General features: G+C 37.8%; 1 long non-coding RNA gene across 5 annotated transcripts in view; it reads left to right on the top strand.

The window, feature by feature from the left end:
- Positions 1-10597, top strand: part of LOC138147043 (uncharacterized) — a 435949-nt gene that overhangs the window by 313684 nt on the left and 111668 nt on the right. For 3 of the 5 annotated variants that reach the window (XR_011164689.1, XR_011164688.1, XR_011164691.1), the window contains one exon: positions 4265-4450. The exons of the other annotated variants lie outside the window; for them this stretch is intronic. This is a non-coding gene — a long non-coding RNA (uncharacterized lncRNA). Of the gene's footprint in view, positions 1-4264; positions 4451-10597 lie in introns of those variants that run through there. 5 annotated transcript variants of the gene reach the window in all.

Raw genomic sequence — 10597 nt, 5'->3', positions numbered from 1 at the left:
GGGAGGGAGGGAGGGAGAAGGAGAGGGAGAGAATACCTTCAAGCTATTATCAAGCATTTGTACCTTAGAATGAAAGACAGATGGCAAACAGCCCTCAGACAAGAAGATCTGGAAGAGCAGGGGGCACTGGGTACCTGAGGCTGGTAGAAGGAATGAATGGCCCTACCAAGGAAAAAGCCAGTGAAAAGGAGGCAGGAGTCCCTGAGCTTCCCCTTGTTTAGGATTTTGCCTTTGGGGCTGGACTTGATTCTACTTAATCTCAGCAGAGCTTGTCACACTGCCTTTCACAGTTATTTTATAAATCTCTTCACACACATTACAAGTCAATGAATAACTGAAATAAGCAAGCTGGATTTTCTTTTTGGTTCTTTGTTAATTATTATGGTTCCACTAGAGCCATCACTGTGTGATCAAATGCGGATACAAAATATCTGTGAGCTTGTCATTAGAGGGAGAAATTATGATCTCTAACAGTATCATGGGAGTTAAATGTATTCCTATCATGAAACATGTTAAATATTGAACCAGCCTTTCCTTATGCACATACTCAGCTCCAAAAACAAGTCAGGTACTTTGATAAGCTTGCATTAAAAAGGCAACTGGAGCTTGGATCAAAGGATTTAGAGCCGAAAGGCCTCTTAAAGATCATCTACTCCAATCCTATCTGTCATTTTATTGAGGCATGAAGTCACATGGGAAAGAGCCAGGATTCGGCCCTGACCAGGTCTAGGGTTCTGTGATTCTCTGGAACCTTTTAGGACACTGCCATCACTTTTAGCCTATCACTGACCTTTGAATGATGCTGTTGAGTGGGAGTGTTTTCTACCTAGTGGTGTTTGAATTAAAACCCTTTAGCGTCTGAAAAAGATTGCTAAGCTCTCACAAGTTCCCATTTTCATTCTCACAAATTCCTTTACATGCTACTTTAACTGGCACACACTCCAGGCATGTTGGGTTCACTGTTGTTAGTCAAAGCACATATTATAAGAGTGTAAATTTGGAGACAGAAGGGACTCATCCATCCTTTACTACCCTCTTCCTTTGAAGGTCAGGGACGTTAAATGATGGGTCACAAACATAGTATGTGGCTTTAATCCAGCTCCTCTGACTCTGAATCTCATTCTCTTTTCACTGAATCATGTTGTCTCCTGATAGATGTTTATTGAGCACTTAGAAGTAAACATTTATTAAGCACCTACTATGTGCTGGGCATTATGGTAAACACTGGAAATGCAAAAAGGGTAAAAGACAGTCCTTGTTCTTGAGGACTTCCCAGTTTAATCTGAGAGAGACAACCTGCTAGCAATTTGTACACTCAAGCTATATACAGCATATACATTCTCTGTAAGTTTATGAAATCCTTGGAGAGTCAGGGTACATTGTGGTGAAATATAAACATTGCAATAACAGTACATTGAGGTGTAATGAAAAGAGCACTGGTTTGGCTGGCATCAGAAGACCTAGGTTTAAATCCTGACTCTTCTGTGTGGACCAATCAATTCACTGCTCTGGACTTCTGTCCTTGTCTACAAAACCAAAACTCTAACTAAATGGTTTCTAAGGTTCTCTTAAAGTCCTGAGTTAAGTCCTTGGTTAAGTCCTCTTTTTAAGTCCTGAGTTAGGGAACAGAAAGAACAAGAATATAAAAGATTAATTCAATACTTTAGAGTAACTGAGTCTAAAGGACTTCTAGAGCATTTTTAGGAAAATATGTGCATCATTTCTATAGTATATGAGTTGGGACTTCTCTTGGCTTAATAACATCACTGACAACATCTGACTAATTGTCAGAAGAGTGATGCAGAATCAAAATGGTAGGGTTGGAAAAGGCTCCTTGGTGGCATTGGGTGAGAAGACCAGGTTTCGTTTACTTTTTGATTAACTTTCTGGTCACATGACTGAAGATAGATGGTATGGAGGATAGAGTGCTGGGTCTGTAGTCAGGAAAACCTGAGTTCAAATCCGACTTAAGACTCTTACTAGCAGTGTGATCCCGAACAAGTCACTTAACCTGTGTGCCTCAGTTTCCTCATCAGTAAAAGGAGGATAATACTAGTACCCACCTTGCTAGGAAAATCAAATGAGATAATAATTGTAAAGTGCTTAACCCTGTGCCTGACACAGAGTAGATACTAAATAAATGTTAACTATTATTACAGTCATTCAACTACTGTGAGTTTCAACTTGCTTATCTGTGAAATGGGTATAATAAGACTTTTATTACCTACCTCAGAGGGTTTTTTTGAGGAAAGTGCTGTGTAAATTAGAAAGTAACATGTAATTGTTAATTACTACTATAGTTATTAAGACCTATAATTATAAAAATCTTAAATAAATAATTTCTTCCCTTTGGGCCATTAGAGTACTCCTCTGTAAAATACAGTTAGAAATTCTTAACTCTTTTGTATGTCCTGGACCTCTTGGGCAGTCTGGGGAACCCTGTGGACCACTTCTCAGAATAATGTCTTTAAATGGGTAAAATGAAACCCACAGATTACAAAGGGAACCTATTGAAGTAGTTATCAAAATGTTTTTCTCATTCAGCATAATTGACCCCCACAAATCTATTCATGGACTGTGAAGGTTAAGAACCCCTGCACTACAAGATTTCTGTGATTATCTATGATTTTTTTTTTGACCCTTAGGTCAGTTGATAGGAGTAATCTGACATGTGACCTGTGCATCGAAGGATGGCTAGGATTTGGCCAGCAGAAATAAGGAAAAGCACATTCTAGGTGGGGAAATGCAATATATAAAGAGAGAGATGGGAAAGGTCAAGATGTTTATAGGGTGATAATTCTTCCATTTCAATCTATCTGTTTGCAATTTATTTTCTACACAGCTGCCAAATTGAAGTTCCTAAAACATAGGTCTGACCATATCACTCTCTTGATGAAGAGGCTTCATATCTTCCTATTGCCTCTAGGATGAAATAATTTCTTATGTTTGGCATTTAAAGCCCTTCACAATCTGGTTCTTTCTTTTAGTTCCAGGCTAATTACGATTTACTCAACTCACCCATTCTAGATTCCAGTGAAAATGACCTTCGGGCTGTTCCCTATATATGGCATTCCATTTCCTATCTTTGGGGTTTGGCATAAACTATTTCCCATACCTAGAATGTTCTGTAACATTTCTTTGCAACACTCATTCTTCTCAAGGTTTAACTTAAGTGTCACTTAAAAGAAGCAGACTTTCTTGATTTTCCCATTTGTTAGTGCTTTCCAACCTATAATTGCTATTTATATGGTATTCGTGTGTGTGTGTGTGTGTGTATGTGTGTGTGGTTTCCCACCATTAAATGTAAGTTTCTTGAGGACAGGGACTGTTTCATTTTTATCTTCATATCTCCAACACAGTTATTTACCAGTCCATACATAGTAGGTGGTTAAAAATGTTTGTTGAAACTGAATTGAATATCATAGAATGTCAGTGCTGATAGAGACCTCAGATTTCATCTTCTCTAATTCCTCTCAACCCAATGCTCCTTCTGTCACATCATAAGCTCGTTAGTTCTTCACGATTTATTTTTTTTGTTTAATAAACACTGCATTGATGAATTTTTCCTCTTTGCTCCTTCCCCCATTCCCATTGCTTTCTTGGTAATGGAAAAGTCTTAGCCACCATATTTCTTCATATAGGATGCATAGAATTCATTGTCATTAGACTTGGAAAATCTCAGGTGGGAAAATTATTTATGAGCCAACATGTACATGGACTGTTACAGATAATGAAAGCAGCAAGGATGTAGCAGCTACTTTCTAAATTGATGTTCCACCTCAAGCTAGCTTTACAAAGTATAAAATGTCCCATTGAATACATTTTCTACTTTTCATTTGGTTAACTTATCACTATATTTGGGTAGTTAGGTGGTTCACTAGCCTTGGTGTCAGGAAGACTTGAGTTCAAATCCAGCCTTGGATGCTTAACAGAAAAAAACTAGCTGTGTGACCTTGGACAAGTCACTTAACCCCAATTGCCCTACCTTCCTCCCTCCAAAAAAAAAAAGCACAAAAAAACCCCAAAACAAACCCAAACTTATCACTATATTGGCATAATCTGAGACTATGTATATCATGTCATTCTCATTTGGGAAAAGGGTTCATGTTAGATTGAGATGGGTTTGGAGTATGATGAAGAGAGCATACAGGTAGCAGGGAGACACCTGCCGTGGCTCTTACTTAGCCAGATTTGAGGGGACTCTGCATTGGATGTGTGTTGAAAGTCAGGTGATTGTTACAAAAAATAATTTAATGTTTCTCAGGACTGAAATCCTCCTGGGAAAAATCTACTCTTCTGCAGAAAGATTCATGAAAGACATTGGAACATGAAGCTCAACGAATTCAGCGATCAGAGGAACTTTGTGCTGAGGGACATGGGAGTATTCAGTATATGTGAATGCTGCAATGTACTATTTGACTGTCAAACATTTATAAATATTTATGCTTAATAAAACTGATGTAACCGGATAGTTTTGTTAACTTGGGGGAAAGCATTTTGTGCGCCTTTCACTAAATCAATTTTGAATAACTTGGCACTGTGTCTGCATTTTTAAGGTGTCAATTTGCACTCATGTTATAATGCAATTTCACCCAAACTCTGGGGTATATAATTTGTTGCAGTGCTTCAGAAGAACAAAAGGAGGAAAGAAAAGGCAAAAGAAGAATGGGAAGTTATGTTTCCTCTGACACATTCACCAGTGATTATGCACTGGGGTCTAGATTCTAAGTGGGCCAGATTCTTAAAAAGTCCTATAAATGAATTTTCCTACAGGATAAACTGTGTTGTTTATGAAAAGGGTGACAAAAATAATTCAAAAGATAGAAAAAAGAAAGAAGAAAAGGAAGGAAGGAAGAAAGAACAGAGAAGCCATAGTGGGTAGAGACTCTCTTCAGAAAATTATATGTGTTGTTTTGCATTGCATATTGTCCAGCAGGTCAATCTCATATAAATGACTTTATTCTTCTTTTGATTAGGAAGTCAGGACCTGGTTGATAACCAAGCTCCATTTTAGAAATAGTTAACAGTTTTTTTAAAGTTGTTTCTTGATTGGCAATAAAATAGAAGTGGCATTGGTGACTGAAATCAGTAGATCATCTTCTACATAATTTAGACACATGGACCTACTCCCTAACACCTAGGAACCTATATTAGCCTCTAATCAGCTGGACAGTGAGGAACACTACCAGATGTGTGCCATGATCTTAGCAGAAAGTTCCTCCATTCCTATCCTGTTGTGAAGTCTTTCCCCTGCCAACCATGATTATCACCCTCAACCTTCAAGGTGGAAGGGACGCCCACATTCTAAGCACTTACCTCTCCTAGAGGTGATTATCCATTTGCCATCCTGTACACCTGAGTTGAATCCATGACCTTGTTCTCTTGCCATCTAGGCCATGAGGGCATTTCTTATCACAGGGGCACCTAATACCCACAGCCTTGCTACTCTGAGAGATCTTAACCTTGCCCCCATCCTGTTTCACCAAGATTCTCTCCCACTATGAATAGGAAGGCAGATCCAAACTAGGATGATGGCTTACCAAATGGAGGGTGGGATGGAAAATAAGTCCAAGGGTTGTGTTTAAGTGACTATACTTTTATGTCAATGGTCCTTAAACCACAGATGGGCCATGGATAGATATCTAAAACAAACAAAAAAATAGAAATCCTTTTGTTTCTGGCACAAAATAGTCATTTATTTATTATATTTATTTGAATATATTATTTCATTAACAGGAGATCAAAAAGCAGCATCTGACTTTATCTTATCTTGGGTTGGTCATTTTGTGCATGTGCACACGAGTGATGAGAAGTGGGAGGGAGTGTGATAATTGGTCCATGAGGATCCTTGGTGGTAGCAAGTAGTCCACAGACTGATGAAGTGTGAGAACCACCAGATTAAATGGGTTTATTGGCTCTCGATCTGAAGCTATCCACAAGCTAGATAATGCTATAATAAGTGCATTTAATTCCCTCTTAATCAGACACATAGTACTCTGGGAAAGTGGGCAGGAGGTAATGTCTGCCAGAATCTGCCACAAGAGTGGACGGAGGCAAGAAGTTTTCCCTGAAGAAGTAATTAGGGAAGGCAAGTACCTGGTGCTGTAGAGCAGAAAGCTCTAATTTAAAAGTGAATGTTCTTACTGGGTTTGATGGTTCAGAAGTTTCATGGTTGACTGCAGGCAGGGTAGTTAAAATCTTACAGCCACTTGATTGGAATATCAGTTTTTGCTTTGAAATCTCAGAAAATGAGGAACTAAGATAAACATAAACTTAGAAAATGTTTTTAGGGGAATCAAGATGATTAAAGGAAATTCACAGCCCTTAACTTTAGCATTACCCAATCAAATCCAGGCTTGCATGATTCAAAGGATTTTATAGCTGGAAGGGACCTCAGAGATCATTTAGTTCAACATTCTCATTTTACAAATGAAGGAACTGAGGCCAGGATTAGTGAAGTGTGCCAAGGACACACAATCAGATACTTCCAGAGCTGGTGCTAGTACTTAAATCCATCAACTCTTAATCTGACGCTCTTTCTATTACACTGCAATGGTACTGGCATGGTAATGGTTCTTTTGTGACTTCTAATAAATGGATTTGTGGCATAGTATTTATTTCAAGTAAGTATTTTTTGCCAGAATTACTGTAACACTTGTAGTCCTTGCCATATTGTGCATTCACTGAAACTTGAACTCAAATGGATTCAACTTCCTGCTAATCTTCTGAGAATCTTGCTCAGTGAAGGTTGAAGCACAACAATGAGTTACTTAAGAATCACTCTGGTTTATTGCTTTGTGTTATTTGTGTAGATTGAACAAAATGATTCCAATTTTCAAAGCTTAACTCTCACATTTGGGTCAACTGATACACATTAAGCAAGACTTAATTGCTCATTTCCAGAATTATCAGTGAAGAGAGGCAAAGTAGTACAGAAAGAATACAAGTCAAGAATGTGAACAGAGAATCAAAGAGAGTTTAAGTTTCCACATTCATGGAAGATGGTAAACAACACACATTGCTAATATAGATAGGTCATTACACTGAAGTTGATAAAGATGCAAGAACTGTGATAAGGACAAAAAGTCAAGATGGTTTGATAGGTCAAGAACTCAGTAAAATGAGAGCAGACCAAGAGTGCAACTTTCTCTTCGTAAGAGATGCCCCCCCTACCCCCCGCCATGTTTAGCCTGTGCTGTTACTATCCTGGATGACTTTGTCATTAGCCAGTGCCTTATTTTAACTGATGGGACCCATTATATGGTTTTAAGAGTCACTGATAAATGATTCAGTATCTGTAATCGTGAGATTGTGATGAGCCAAGCCCCCACATTTCTTTCTTCTTGCATACTGAAAATATAAGTGCAGCCCCCATTTTGAGTGAATTCTTTCTTAAATGGAAGAATCATAGGCATGAAATATAGCTTATTACAATCCTTTTTGCTTACATGTTGAATTAATAGATTTCTTTGAAGCGTAATTGCTTGTAACCACATAGTTCACATTCTAATAGTTGAACCTTTAAAAAAATTTCTTTGTAATTTTTACAAAAAGCTTTATATATGTCCCATCCCCTTCCCTACTCTAATATAATAATGATAGTTATTATATAGTTATTTTCTTTTAGAGCTTTAAGGTCTATAAAGAACTTTACAAGTATTATTTTAACCTCACAACCATCTTGGGAGATGGATGCTATTATTATTTCCACTTTACAGATAAGGAAGCTGAGTCAGACAGAGATTAAATGACTTTCCCAGGGTAGAGTCAGAAGTTTTAACTTAGATTTTTTTTATAACAGGTCCAGTGCTCTAACCATTGTGGAACTAAAGCAGACTTTTTTGTGTGTGTCATGGATCTCTTTGGCCCTCTGATAAAGCCTATAGATCCTTTCTCAGCATTACGTTTTTGAATGCATAAAATAAAACACGTAGGATTGCAAGGGAAACAAATTATATTGAAATAGGATTTTTAAAAATTTACAGGTCCCATTTTAAGAACCTTTGCTATAAGGTAATAGTTGGTTCTTCAAATATCCTTTAACTGGTATGTTGCTTTTCCTGAGATAGCTGTTGTCTCCTAGGGTTATGCATTATAGGTCATTCTTCGACTGTTGTAAGAACCCACTGATAATGGATTTTCCCTGCAGATAGCAGCCACTTGCATCTGAGGCTACAGAGGGTCTTAAATATGGATCAAAACTGAATTATCTTAAAGGCCAGTGATGGGTTCAGAGAAGGTTATGAACAAAATCAGTCCCATGTGCTCTGGCCAATTAGTATTCCTTATTCTTTAAGAATGATGTTAAAGCAAGAAGATACTGAAGTTCTATGTAAAAAAAAGAAAAGAGAAAAGGAGTGAATTTAATTGCTTCTTAAGACTTATCCTATGACCCTTATGTGGGTGCTAGAGCTGGCATTGATCTGTTGAAGGCTGATAGAAGACTAGAACTCTACAGGTTGGAAGAACCATGTCTTTCATCTGGAAGCATCCGAAGTGGTTTGTTTTGCTATCTTTCGATCTGTACTCATTCATCTGAGATCCAGCTTGCTCTAATTTACTCTTTAATAAACTCCACGGGAAAGACCAAGGAATGCTAATTTGTTTCCTTTGTAATCTTATGCATTCAAAAATATAATTCTGACAAAAAATCCATAGGCTTTATCAGAGGGCCAAAGAGATCCATGACACAGAAATAATAGCTATTATATAGCTATTTTTAAAAGCACTTTAAGATTTGTAAAGAACTTTAGAAACAATCCTGGGAGTTAGGTGCTATTATTATCTCCATTTTACATATAAGGAAACTGAGGCAGACAGAGGTTAAGTGACTTTCTTAGGGTAGAGTCTGAGGTCAGATTTTAACTTAGATTTTCTTGACTCCAGGTCCAGTGTTCTATCTGCTGGAAAATATACTCAAAAGACATCAACAAGGAACTGTGTGTCTATGAAAGACGAGGTAAACTGGTCACGTGGCAAGAATGAGCCATGAAGGGTGAACGGCAGAGGGCTCCAGTGTTATTCTTATAATATTTGGAGAAATGGGGGAGGGCTCCATCATACTGGGTGGACCCCCCTATGGCAAACTTTCAGGAGTACATGGACAAGAGTCAGGCAGAATATGCAGATATGTATATGTGGGATCCTTAATGTTGGAGGGATGATTAATGAGATTATAGACTGAGTATCTGAGTACATTGCAGTGGTGTATAGCCAACATTTGCTGTACAACTATCCATTTAGAAAATATCTGCTGTTAAATGTTAGAGAATAACTGGGAGAGCCTGATACTTTCCCAACATTTGGAGCTTATTCCATGAACTTAGGTGACTGACTAAATACTTATTAGCTAATAGGATTATAGATTTAGAGCTAGAAGAGGTTTTACAATCAGGTAGCCCAACTTCTTCATCCTACAGATGGTGAAACTGAGGCTCATTTAAGCGGTATATTCAAGGTCATACACTAAGTGGTATATAGAGGAAAATTATAGAAACTCAGATTGAGTTTCTGTAAATGAATGCTTATAATTCATTTGGAAAAAAAATTGCCTTACATTTTGCATTGAATGCTATACAGCTTTATGGCTACTCCTTGGGTTATCTCTGTTGGATGTCACTTTGCCTTTGCAGGCATCTTATACCTGGTTTTCTCTTTTTCCTAGTCTATATACTCTAGACATTTGCCATAATGTCAGATGCTTTAGGGGAGAATGCTGTAAGGCACGGCTATCTGTCTTAGACCTGACGGGACTAGGAGAGTTCAATGGTAAAAATCTCAAGGACCATGTTACAAGGAAGCTCTTGTATATGTTTCAGGAGAACCCCATGCTATTCTCAGTTTACTGTTTTTGAACTGTACTAAGTACTTACTCTTTCTCTCACACTTGCCTTCCATTGTTCTTATGATTATTTAAAGCATTGTTGGAAAATTTCCACTTTGCATCCTTCCAGTGATAATTGGTATATGTCTTTTTATTTGTAGCAGTAGCAGTTACTAATCAGTAAATCAATAACAGCTGACTTGAACATGTAGGGTATGTGTTGTTTTTCTTTGTTACCATATAGCTTATGTGCATCCACCTTTGTCTATTTGGATGTGGTTGGAAAGAAGGCAAGAATAGATATCTCTAGTCTCCTCCACCCACCCTTCTCCAAGGGAGACTTTGATTCTTCCCAGGAGGGAAATATGAGCTTGGTGCCAGAAGTTCTTCTCAGAAAGAGGGAGTACTAGGCTAGAATTATATGTATCTATCCATACCCCTTATGATTATTAGTATAGGGGAAATAATTTTTAGGTTCAAGTTGAGCTCCTGATTTTTTCCTTTTAATGGGGAAGGAATGCTTCAAACCATTTATCCAACATTTGACCCCCTTCCCATCAAATGCCAGTGCCACAAAGAATACGAATAGTGAATAGAAAATTTATCCATTTATTCAAACCACTAGCAAAAAGAAATCAGAGAAGGTATGCAGATGAAAATATATCACATAATACATGGAGTGAATGAGTTTTCTCACTGGGAGTGAGATATGTCACACATATACATACAGAGAGGTGGGAGAGAGAAAGAAAGACAGAGAAAGAGAGAGACAGA

The sequence above is a fragment of the Petaurus breviceps genome, unplaced genomic scaffold (assembly GCF_028583685.1).
Source record: "Petaurus breviceps papuanus isolate PSGF00001 unplaced genomic scaffold, PetGlider_PUasm1.0 140, whole genome shotgun sequence".
Classification (NCBI taxonomy): domain Eukaryota; kingdom Metazoa; phylum Chordata; class Mammalia; order Diprotodontia; family Petauridae; genus Petaurus; species Petaurus breviceps.
Note: the sequence above shows the minus strand (reverse complement) of the source record. Positions and strands in the feature narration are given on the sequence as shown.